Raw genomic sequence first — 12,955 nt, forward strand, 5'->3', positions numbered from 1 at the left:
TTATTTTTATGTCCAAACTGATTTTAACCAGATGTATAGTAAGGTAACATTTCAATAGACAATATGCAAAAGGTTTTTTCAGTTTTCAGCAGTATTTATTACACAAAATTTAAGTAAAGCTTAACATGCCGATCTTGCCCCGATCTCCCCTATCACCAGAAGAACAAATAATAACAACACTTAAAAGAATTTGTAAAGACGACAGAAACATGATTAATATTTCTCTTGCTCAACAATTTCTACTGTGTACGTAATAATTTTCTACGTATAGGCCTATATATATATTCGTAGAACAATAATCATGGGAAAATGCCAATTTAAATCAAAGTTTCTATGACACGTAATCTACACGCGCCAATCGTTGACGCTTAAACTCGCCACACAGCAAACAGGAAGTACTGCCCTGATATTATTCTCGCTGGTCTATAATTTAACCAAAGATTTGAAGCGCTTACAAAATATTTCGGTTAAAAAGTTATCGTAATCTAAGTATATTTTGATAGGAGTTATATAATTACGATACTGTAAAACCTGTCTATGGCGACCACCCACGGTTCCTTCAAAAAGTGGTCTTTTAGACAGATGGTCGTCCAATACAGGTGGTGCTGTAATACCGTATTTTCGTATTTATTTTGCGCACTTTTTAGCCATTTCTACTAAGCAAACTCGAAGTGAGTAAAAATAAGCGAATTTTTTCAACGATAGAGCTATATTGGTATTGTATTTTATTCTTATCGGATAACTCGATTTACAGGAGTCGTCGTGATTTTATAAGACAGATTTAATACCAATATTTTAAAGATTAATACAGTATTCACATTTTCTCAATTATAATGCACACTTTCTTTTTTCCAACTAGTATTGACTAGTTGGAAAAAAAGAAAAGAATCAAGTTAATTCAAACAAAGAGAATCAAGTTAATTCAACTTGATTCTCTTCGTTCGCTCCTCATTTATGTGTATTACGTCATCGATATACAAGCGCGTCCTATCTCTCCATCACTTTGGTTTTGCTTTTCATTAGTTTAATCTTATTTTAACTTTAAAAATACTGTATTTTTAAAGTTATTTAATATTTTCTTAAGTACAATAAGAAAAATTATTAATTAATAATAAAACGATTTTTTTATTTTTTCTCATAATACGATTTCATTACATTCGCGATTGTCATTGCGGAATGGAAAAAGGAAGGTTGCCTGTAAAACTGATTTTTGCATTAATGCGTTTATTGTTTTTTGAATATTTTGCCTGCGAAAATTACTTGGATATTATTTTTCTAAAAATATCGTGGAAATAAGGTAGGTTGATACAGAAACTATTTATCGCACGTGTACTGTATATGAGCTTCAAAATAAATAAATAAAAATAGATTTTATCAAACGATGAGATCAGCCGATTAATTGTATCGTGTACAATATTTTACACCCCCAAGGAAAATACTGTAGGTCTAGGGTAAAATAAATTTTGTTTTTCCACAGTTAAACTTCGCCGCTAATTGCTGTTTTGATAACTTTAACATGATCTTCTAACGACAGCACTTTGCATTTCGGACATTTTCTAACAAACTGAAATGAAATTTCCTTTGTTGCTAGACTAATTTATTAACACCTGCACCTAATTTCGAGAGTGAGAGAAGTGCCCGGGATGGGTTCGAACGAGAGTTTAGACTAATTATATTAGGAGGCGGAAACGTTGTTGAGATGGGTTCTTACAATAGTTTAGACCAGATACATTCGCAAAAGTGGTCGCTTATTACAGGTGTTGTATGTTGTTTCGGAACAAAAATCGATGCCCGCGGTCGCGTTACACAGGTGGTCGTTTAATACAGGTAACTTATACGAAGACTCTATGGATAAACTATTCCGTGCCAGAAATTTTTGCCGGTTTTGACAGGTGCCCGTCGAATGCAGGTGGTCGCCTAAGCAGTTTTCACTGTATATTAATTTAATTACTGTTAAGTTTATTGTTATTTTAGATGGAAACGATACTTACTACAAACCGCGACACTCCGGGAATAGCGATTTGAAGAGCATCCTGTTCGATCAACAGTTAGACCCGATACACATTTACAGTACTCTGACCGAGGACCAGCACATCACACGAATTGTGGAATCAATGGCTCATTTCGCATTTGATACGTTGTTCCGGCAAGACAATGCCAGACCGCACGTGGCACTACAAATTCTTACTAGCGGGAATTGATGATAATCTTAGTTGAAACAGTGAGACGAATAATGGGCTAAATTTGGACTATACGGAGGATGTTGCAAGACCAACCAATTCTGCTGAGCTAACCATAGTTTGGTTTGATTTGACATGTGGAGTATAGTCCAGATTTAACCCCCTTAGATTTGCATTTATTCGGATCTCTAAAGAAATTTTTAGAGGGGAAATATTTGCGGATTAAGAGGAGTTGGAGGACACTATTCTGCAAGTAACTTGACAAGCAACAGTACCATGAAGGGATGTACAAACTAGCGTCATGCTGGGATAAATGTCTCAACGTTTACGGCGATTATGTCGAAAAATAAACAAAAGTATGTAGTTTTTTGCGGAATGTATTAAATATTTTCTTTAATTATAAATATTAGTGTAATTTCGGCCTGAACTTTCAATATCGGACTCCCCTCGTACGTTTTCTGTACAACTCAGTTGTAAAATCATAATATTGTCTAGGTCGCCTAGTGTATTGTATTCAGATATTAAAAAATACACCCAAGCACATGATAATTGCGGTAACGAATTGTTATTCCGCATATGATTTCTTTAAAAAAAGAAAATAATAAGTAACTTCATGCTCCAAACACACGCACAGTTTCACAAATATTTTATGTCGAATTTTCATTTAAAAAAGTTATCTTGGCTTCGAAGACCACTTTTATTTAAAATTGATGATATTAAACATTTGTCATATAATCTCCAAGATAAATTTGATCAGCTATCAAGTGACTCTAACTTAAAACTCCAATTTCAACAAAAATCCTTAACTCAACTCTGCATCGGTGGTAGAATTCATTTTCTTACAATTTCCTAAATGGCGTTAAATATTTTTGTCATTTAGTACCAAATATTTATGTCATAGGACATTTTCACTTTTAACTTAGGGGAGACCGGGGCAACTTCGGCATGCGAGGCAAGTTTGTCAAGCGCTTTTTTTCAAAAACAAATTAAAAAGAGACTTTGGTTATAGGTTAGGCAGTTGAGTTTTATTGGTGGCTTGTTGAGTGTAGTGTATTTATTGTTCTCCAACAAGCGTAGTTGAATTAGCAAGCAAATTTTCTTTTTCGTTCAATTCCATATAATATTTCGCTTCCATTTATATTGAATTGGCAGGTTTTGTTATAATTCCATGATAACGAAAGTTACTTTTCCTGTTAGAAGGATGTAACTTCAACTTATTCACGTGGCNTGCAGATCTACTTGCCAGGGAGGCTGCAACGATCGGTACCTCTGGCCCTTTCAATTATTCAGTGCTACCTGCTTCTTTTCTTAAGCTCCAGCATTGGAACTACAGCTTGGATCTCTGGCAGCAGAGATGGGATAGTTACAATGGCCTTGCCAGGAACTTTTTTCCATCTATTCATGACCACCTTTCTAACCACTGGGTTAGTCCGGACTATGAAACCACGCAATTCTTCACTGGGCATGGGAGATTCCGGGCCTACTTACAGAGGTTCGGCAAATCTACAACGGACATCTGTACCATCTGTAATTGCCGTGATGGGGTTGAGCACTATGTATACATGTGTCCAATGACCGAGGATGCTAGGCATGAGCTTGCCCTTGCTCTTAGCCACAGGGGAATTAACTGGCCATGTGAACTTCATGTCCTTCTTAAGGATAGTGACACCTACAAAGCATTCAAAAAATTGATTCATATGTATCACATACGCTCTGTCATTCACTAAGTTAGTCAAGTCAGTCATCAGGCATTATTTTCATTTGCTTCTTGCACATTATTGTATATACATATCATTATTGTTCTGCTGCAGCATATATCTGTATAATATTTATTATTACTATTAGTATTGTCTATTTTAATTTACTGTACATGTTATTCTACTCTTAAGTTTTGTATAATATCGGTTGATTTGTATTGGTCATCTTACCATCTGTTCATACTTCTCCATTGTCATACTGTTTGTACGTTATCTGTCTGTTATTATGTATGTATTTAGCTGTGCTTTGACATATCTCTGTATTTAACCCGATTATGCTCTTGCGGTATCGGAAGTAAATAAAGATAAAGTAAAGTAAAAAAAAATAAAGATGTATAGACCACTAATTGATATAAAAAAACTGTGTGTATTATAATTTTAAAAAAAATTTTAAAAATAAGTTAAATACGATGGAAATTTCTAGCTGTAGTCTTAAAAATGTTGATGAATTAATAAATAGATTAAAAAATGATAATATAACAATAAATAATTATACGAAACTTTTATCTTTAGACATTAAAAGTATGTATCCAAGTATAACCAAAAATAATGTTAAAACTTCTTTGCAGAAAATCAAAGCTCTAGAATAGATTAATAAACTTTGTATGTTAGTCATAGAAAAGAACTATTTTAAGTACGAGAATAAATTTTACTGCCAAAATGATGGGATACCGATGGGTACTTGTATAGGCCCAAGACTGGCAGAGATTGTTATGATAGAAATAGATAAGTGAATTAAAGACATGAAAGATATTATATTTTATAATAGGTACGTACACGACTGCATATTTATATTTGATGATAGGCAAACTAGCGAAAAATTAATCTTAAAACAGGTCAATGCTATAGAAGAAAACATAAAATTTGAAGCTGAACATATTAAAAATGTAAATAGAACGACAAATTTACAGAACCAACAGCTGGAAATAGAATAAATAAATAAAATGTTTCTATTAAATGAATATTTTAAAAAATATATTAGAAAAACGAAAGGAATGAATCAATAATAAAGCTAATAAAAATAGTAATTTTAATAAAGACAAAATAAAAATGCTTAAATTTTACTTATATACCAAAATTATTCGAAAGGGTTAAATATATTTTAAAAGATGAAGTGAATTTAATTGCTGAGAAAAATAAACTTATTTAAAAAGACATTTATATTATAGGTCAGATAAGAAATGTGAATTAATTAATGGATGAAAAAGAAGTTGTTTATTCGTTTAATTGCAGTTGTGATCCTAATCAAACTTATATAGGGGAGAGACCAAGAGAAAATTAGGAATTAGAATAAAAGAGCATATACGTGTAATAAGAGGTAATTATGCAAATTCTCAGTGACCTGAACATTGTAATAAATATGGTTGTCAGATAAAATTAGATACAGTAAAAATAAAGAAAAAAGAACAAAATAATTATAAAATGCAGTTATATGAACACATAAATATTAAAATTGAAAGAAAAAAATAGAATAAATAATAATTTAGGCAGGATAATCCACCAATGCTGGGCAGTCATCTTAGATAACTAATGAGTATAAATATCTTGGTCAGTTCAACACGAGCCAGTATTGTGTAATTTTTGATAGAAAGAACATTGTAAAGGTAAAAACATTTTTTAAATGTATTAAGTAGTTATAAAAATATTTTAGTTCTGATGAAATAATTTTTTTACTTTTAAAATAGGAATATGAAGCAAAATAAAATTAAATATAAAAACCAATTATTGTCAATAATTGGATGCCTGTGTATCGTAAGTTTTGTAAATATGTTGTCGGTAAATGAATTTTATTTAATTTTTCTTATTTATTTATTATTTTATAGTTAAATATTGTAATCCTGCTGATGAGGGGCATGATGGCCCGAAACATGGATGTTGATCATTGTATGTGTACAGATAGCTTAATAAAGAAAGTCTGGTTTCTTTAAGAACCGTTTTTTTTTCCTCAATTCTTGTATAAATACTTAACACCAGTATAATTGTCCTGTTAATGATTAATGTCCATGTTTACAAATATATAATAAGAAATTAAATAAGGTCAGTAAGGCAAAAAATAATTAAAATGTTATACTCATTGAACATATATAAATAGAAGAGTTGAAACAGAAGTATTACAATTATTACCGATTAAGAAAAACCTAATTTATTTAAAACTGCAAGAATAAAACTACCGTATAGAAGACCAGGTCCAATAAATTTTCTACCATATTGTTAATCTATATATATATATAAAAGAATGTTTGTATGTTTGTTTGATATACACAGGCCTAGGCCTTCAACCAATTGCTACGAAACTCTGCAGTCACGTATATATACTACTAAATTAGATAATGACGAACGTTCCACCCTGAAAGATCTATTGGATTTCTATAAATCAACTACAGTACTGTAAATTCTATCTCTTCTCCGTGCTGGTTAACACGTAGCGCCATCTATTGGCAAAAAGTTTAAGAAAATGTAAAACATTCGATTCACTGATTTATACGTAACGCCACTAGACGGTGCTATCTGTAAATGAGCAAATGGAATGTTTGAATCGAATTCCAAATTAGTAATTACATTTTCTTAACATTAGATCACAAGAAAATATTCTAAAATACAGTTAATAATAAGGAACACTTCCGTAAGTACGAATTCGTCTTCATTGACGTCGTTTCCTAGTAATGTTATCCACTGCCTGGAATCGAATGTGTTATTTTGTGAAAAGTCTATAAGAATTTAATTTTCCACATCTAACAACTGGTACGTCCTGAATTCAAATAAGTGCCCTCCAGTAGCCAAATGGATAACACCACCAAACTCTGGTAGTTAGTCGGGCGAACGGGCATGACAAATGAGCTTGAGTTTTTCGGATATTTTTTTCACGTTAGTAACAACTAAATAGAATTCAGCTTCCCGTAAAAGTCTTCCTGGAATGTATCTCCCTCAGCACATCGCTGACATGTCCCGTTACCTTAACCAAATAAACCAAACTAATTCTAACGACTGATTATTTATTGTAACATCGTTACCAACTGGCTGCAACTTTTCTTCACAATGTTCTCAATTCCTTTAGTGGTGTGATGATCCTAAACTTCACAGTTTTCCTGTTAGCAATAGTGTCGTGCATGTAATCTATCTAACTCCGTTCGGGGAAAAATTTTGAATTGATGTAACGTGACTTGATCCATGTGACAAATCATAAAAAATTCTTTTAAAACTTTTAAAATGGAGTCTTTTGTCAGCCCGAATATAAAGTTCAAACAATACAAGCCGAATCCACGATTTATTCTGTTTTTGAACAGCCCAATAAAGCAGTTAGCATTATTAACTAATTTTTCGTCCTCACCCCTTAAACAGAAAACGATTTTTTGTCAAATTGTTGTATACAGCGTCTACATAAGAACACTAAAAAGAAAAATTTCGCAGAGTTCAATTTCGTTTTCCAAGAAAACGAAACTGAGCACCGCGGTATATATTTTACTGTTACGGCTTGACAATACAATACAAATGTGCTGAAATGCTTGTAACGTTATGTCTAACGCAGTATAAATCCGCAAATTTGAAAGAGGATGTCCATGTCCAAAGTCAAAACTGACAAAAATATCAATTAACGTTTAAAATACGTGTGCGTGTTTTCAAAACTTATATTGTGATACTTGTGACCACATCGTGCATTTTAAATGCACGTCGTAAAGATCAGAATCGTAAGTATTTGTCATAGAGATCAATGAACATTGACAGTAATCAATTAACACTCGATTGACGTGTAGTGCACGACCAGTTTCTGACCGGAAGACGGAACATAGATTTAATATGGCAAATTTTTACCTCGAATACTTTAGCCCATATGAAGCCTTTCAAAATTCAGACTCTGTTACGACATTGGCCTTATACATGTGCAAAAAACCTTGCTTGATGGCCGTGCAGTTGCTTAAACTCCAATCTCAAATAAAACACTTTCCGACTTTCGTGTAAAAAAATATTGTGACAGTAGAAAAATACATCTTCGATAAAGTCCATTAACGGTAAACAAATGAATTGCAGATCGTAATACTTAAGTCGTAAAAAACAGTTTATAACCACAAAAATTTCATTGGATATGAACTTGAAAAACATTGAAGGACTATAAATTCCCGCTGTCGGCTGTCTGTCTCTCCTTTCGAAATCTCGAAAACAGTGTTAGAGTTATGAAAGAGCAGAAGAGATGTGAAAAGAGTTAGGGGAAGAGGCCCGATTAACTGCATACGATATTCCGGTATTAATCGGACATCATGTTATTTCAATTCAAATATTAGATAGATGACTGGCATGACTCTGTTGCTAGCAGGAAAAGTGTGATGTATAGAAGCACTAATTTGAGGTGAAGAGCATATATTTTAAAGTAAAATAAATTTAAAAAATATGATTAATAATTGCAATCCGGCCGGCATTGTGACGATGTCACAATAAATCAGTGAATGACCAAAACTTTTATAATTTTTGTAAAATTACGACATATTGCATTCACTGAGACTTATTTAGTTCTGATAAGTGGGCCTTTTTTTATTATATCAAATTTATGATTATATGAACAATTTGCTAGAAAACCAATTGAATCTGTTCGTCCATAAGGCATTTTTATTCTTGCAGTTTTAAATGAATTAGGTTCTTCGGAATAGATGATAATTATCATCGATTCCGACGTTTAAAATTATAATTTTAAAACTTCTGTTTCGGCTCTTCTGTTTATAAATGTTCAAGGGGTGAAATATTTTATCATAGACATAGTGAAGAATGATCGACAAATGCATACGTAGATATATATTTAACCTATTACAATGTTTAACTTTACAATACATTTCAAACAATATTCATTTTCATTTTTTACCATATTTTATACATACAAATACTTTATAATTTGTTTTCTTTCGACTTAACTTCTTAACATAACTTAATATAATAAATATAACATAATATATCTGAAATAATTTTTTTTCGTCTTTCTTCATTCGTTATTTCAACGAATCTTGATAATTTGGTCTATTTAGAATCGATTTCTTCAAAAATTCTAATATTTTCATTGTTTCATTAAACAATGCAATGTTAATAATAATATTTTAACAATAATCACAAAATTTGTCGTTGTATCAAACCAGAAATTCTCACAATTCAAGCGAATGGTAAGTGTCATTACTGAAATTCTTACGACTAGAGAAAACGTTTCGTATTCTTGAATTATGTTTCTTCGAATAATGGGAAATAGAAAATTTCACAAAAATTCATAAACCTAAACAATTTCTAACGATTTGGATTTTCTAAAATAAAAATATAAATATGTGTAATTATATTGATGTGTATGTTTATAAGCAGGTTGATTCAAGTGACAAAAACGTCAACATTAAATGCAGAGTTTGCAAAAATGAATTTCCAAACGAAGTGCAGTTCGATGCACATCTGAAGGAGAATCCGAAGTGCGAAAAGTTGACTTGTGACGTGTGTCGGAAACAATCTAATTCGATCTCCAATTTGAATATTCACAAGTTAATACATTCGAATGAAAAGAAATTAAAATGCGACGAATGTAATTATTCTACCAAATATACATCACATTTGAAAAGACACAAAAATAAACACTCAAAAACAAAACTTTTTAAATGTAGCTATTGTGGTTATTCAACTATATGGAAAGACAATTTAGACAAACATATTTTGCTAACACATTCTAAAGAACCGAATTTTACTGGAAACGTACGTACCTAAAGTATTTTTTTCTAAAGACACTTATATCCAGAATTGCACAAATAAATAACTGTTAAAATAACTATCCAAAATATCCAATTAATATCATATTATTATAACAATTTACTTTTCAAGTGTTCAGATCATTCTTGTGTGTTCGACATTTTTATTGCTTTTACTTTAATTTATCTGCAATTATTAAAATTTCATTGCTTGAACATTAATTTTTGTACTAATGTCTATATAAACAAATGCATACTAATTATATTTTTATCCGTTTTATAAACCTTTTTTCATTTTATGTGAAATTAGTAGAGTTTTTAAAGATAATTTCTTGGGTTAGCTTCCACCGAGATATCAGAATTTGGAAAAATATCGATGCAAGCGTTGCTCCAAAATTTGTTCATCTCTATCTGAATTAAAACTTCACGAGAAAAGTCATACTAAAGAAAAGCCATTCCAGTGTGATTATTGCTTTAAAAGATTTACACGACGAGATAATTTAAATCAACACAAGCGAATCTTTCATTCAACAGAAAAAAAACAATCTTCGTCTCAGGTAAATAAAAGTATATATAAATAAGAAGTATGTCATATTTTCATCATTTGATAAATAATAAGTAGAAAAAATATATATTTCCTTTAGGACTATACATATAATTGAATCTATCTTCATTTGTTCTTTCACACGCTTGGCAGAGACAATAACAAATTTACGGCGATACCGACCTTTTATTTGAGGCTACATGTTCGCCGTCTAATGTAAATGTAATATTTTAAATGTATTTATTTATTTAATAATAGTACTGGCCATCGCTAGATGACTTTTTAACTTATTTACATTAGACGGCGAACATGTAGCCTCAAATAAAAGGTCGGTATCGCCGTAAATTTGTTATTGCCTCTGCCAAGCGTGTGAAAGGACAAATGAAGATGGACTCAATTGTATGTATAGTCCTAAAGGAAACATATTTTTTCTACTTGTCAATTCGTCCTAGCAAATTTATTTTTAATGATAAATAATAGTTTATAGCTATGCTATGGTTTACGACCGTAACATATACAGTAGACCCCCCTATAACGCTTAGATACGTTCCACGTTATTCGAATTTTACCTTATAGGAATCATTAAATACATGAGCCAATCGCAGCCCGACACGTGTGAAGTTTACGGACTAAGGCTGTTTTTAAGGTTTTCTTCCATAAAATTAACCGATTCTAGACTAATTCCACCCAACATTTCCAAAACACGTATACTTTTTTGGGAATAATCCGTATAAACTATGCTTTAAACAAAAAATTGTAGGATTACATACCGAGTGTGCACCGTTCGACAACGCCGTTGCTCAAGCTTGTTTTCGTCGCGGAACAGCGCACGAAACGGCGGCCGCGATTTCTGATAACGAATTTTTCGCAGAAAAATAACTTGACCTTTGGAGACATCATTAATCTAAATAATTTTCATGGCCGTTGAATAAGAAATGTTTATTTCACAAGAAATGTATAAGATTACAGTACTGTATTAGACTTACGATACTTAATTTACATACTGTACAGACGATAATAAACTCAACTTACTAGACTAAACTCTCCGTAGCGTAGCGCTAGATGGCGAAAATTATATATATAATTATAATAAANAATCTTCAAAACCATTATGGCAATGTCTTCAATGTCACTTCACTACAAACTCCAAGGAAGATTGGTTTCTACATAAACAGACACATAATGATGAAGCCCATTCCTCATCAATGGTATTTATTTGTTTTATTTTGTTTAAAATTCAATGTTGCTCGAAAATATTTGGTTGAACGTTGAAAAATATAACTTTTTAATTATGTCGGATGTTACAGTATTTGATTTAGTTCTGTATTTATAACTACTTAAAATCAGAGATCTTCGTTAAAAGTAAATTTTATATAAATGCATATTTGAATGAGGAAAGAGAATTTATTGTTCGTATAATCGAATTTTTCACAATTTTTATGAAAAATCATCGAAGACAGTAAATTGCCATACAGTTATTAAAGAATATTCATCGTTGCAGGAACAGGAAGAAACAGATCCAGAAGTGTTGAGAACAGCCGAAATTCTCGTCGAAATTAGAGAAAAAAGATTGGAGACGATAAAAGATGAAAAGAAATGTTCTGATCCTGATACACGGTCAAGTTCACAATAACTTGCAAATATATAATATTGGCTGTTATCTAATCCTTTGTTTTTAATTAAAATTGCAAGAAGATATTTTCAAACTGGAATACTTTCATGCGAAATTCTTACGATTGGCTTCTAAATTGTAATTTTTTAAGAATTAAACTTTTTAATGTCTACAAATATTTTTCGTGAGTGAAGACAATTTATTAAAGTATAAATTTCATCTTTATCGGAAATTTATTCAACATTAAAATACTTTTACCTATTAAAGAATATTTTTGATCGTGATAATTTCTTTTAGTTTAATTGGAATAATTTGCACTAGTTATTAATTTACTGTATATCAAAAACTAGTGACGTTATACACTCGGCGGCGTGCAGGCGGTTCCCTCCAAGAGGTATCTGTCGGGAGTACGAACTGTCGAAACCGCCGTCATTGGGACTATCTAGTTAAGTAAACTTTACCCGTTTTTCTCATGTCGGGGATCTTGGGGTCTTTTAGGTTGTCTAATTGCATCGCTATTACGTTGCAGTTTTGCGGTAAACCTTTAAGTAGTGTGGTGCAGTAGCGTAGCGCAGTGGGGGCGGCACTTTTAGGGAGCGGCAAAATTTCACAATAAATAATAATAATATCTTGTAAAAATTTTAACTATTTCATTTCATATATTTGTCGCACCTACGATTCGGACCGATTGAAATGAGCACGGAATTTTTCACTACTTATTCTGTGACGAAACTGAATTTTAGTCTTTTAAATTGAGATACCTAAATAAGGCGGCGGCTGACACCCAAGCTACGCCACTGGTGTGGAGATGAATTCTTCTTCTTCTATTTGAGCTCCTATTATCCTATTATCTATATCTCTAGGAGTTTCCCTCCTCTTAATTAATAGATAATCTTGCCATGTCTTGTCATTACTAATCTGGATACATTGTTTCTGGTCTCTATCGCTTGTCTCCTTAGGTCTCCTTCATATCTTTCTTTTAAGTGGATCAAAATTTGTTTTGCCATTCTACGTGTTAAGATAAGTGCCACTTTTGTGTCGTCCATCGCGCATGNTTGCCATGTCTTGTCATTACTAATCTGAACACATTGTTTCTGGTCTCTATCGCTTGTCTCCTTAGGTCTCCTTCATATCTTTCTTTTAAGTGGATCAAAATTTGT

At 31.8% G+C, this 12,955-nt stretch overlaps 1 protein-coding gene and 1 long non-coding RNA gene across 5 annotated transcripts in view; both read left to right on the forward strand.

Moving 5' to 3' along the window:
* Positions 1-5,475: 5,475 nt before the first annotated feature.
* Positions 5,476-5,855, forward strand: LOC111639738. The gene is made up of 3 exons (XR_002759128.1): positions 5,476-5,541; positions 5,623-5,689; positions 5,761-5,855. It is a non-coding gene; the product is annotated as an uncharacterized LOC111639738 (long non-coding RNA).
* A 3,131-nt stretch (positions 5,856-8,986) lies between these two features.
* Positions 8,987-12,955, forward strand: part of LOC111639744 — a 51,107-nt gene continuing 47,138 nt past the window's right edge. Inside the window, exons 1-4 of one of the 4 annotated variants that reach the window (XR_002759129.1) lie at positions 8,989-9,078; positions 9,266-9,479; positions 9,559-9,646; positions 9,981-10,069. The gene's annotated coding sequence lies outside the window, so the exon portion shown is untranslated. Of the gene's footprint in view, positions 9,079-9,265; positions 9,480-9,558; positions 9,647-9,980; positions 10,070-11,279; positions 11,392-11,684; positions 11,934-12,955 lie in introns of those variants that run through there. The other 3 variants (XM_023385684.1, XM_023385685.1, XM_023385686.1) reach the window with 3 other exon arrangements.

Source organism: Centruroides sculpturatus, unplaced genomic scaffold (assembly GCF_000671375.1).
Source record: "Centruroides sculpturatus isolate CEXI.00-Female unplaced genomic scaffold, Cexi_2.0 scaffold1305, whole genome shotgun sequence".
NCBI lineage: Eukaryota > Metazoa > Arthropoda > Arachnida > Scorpiones > Buthidae > Centruroides > Centruroides sculpturatus.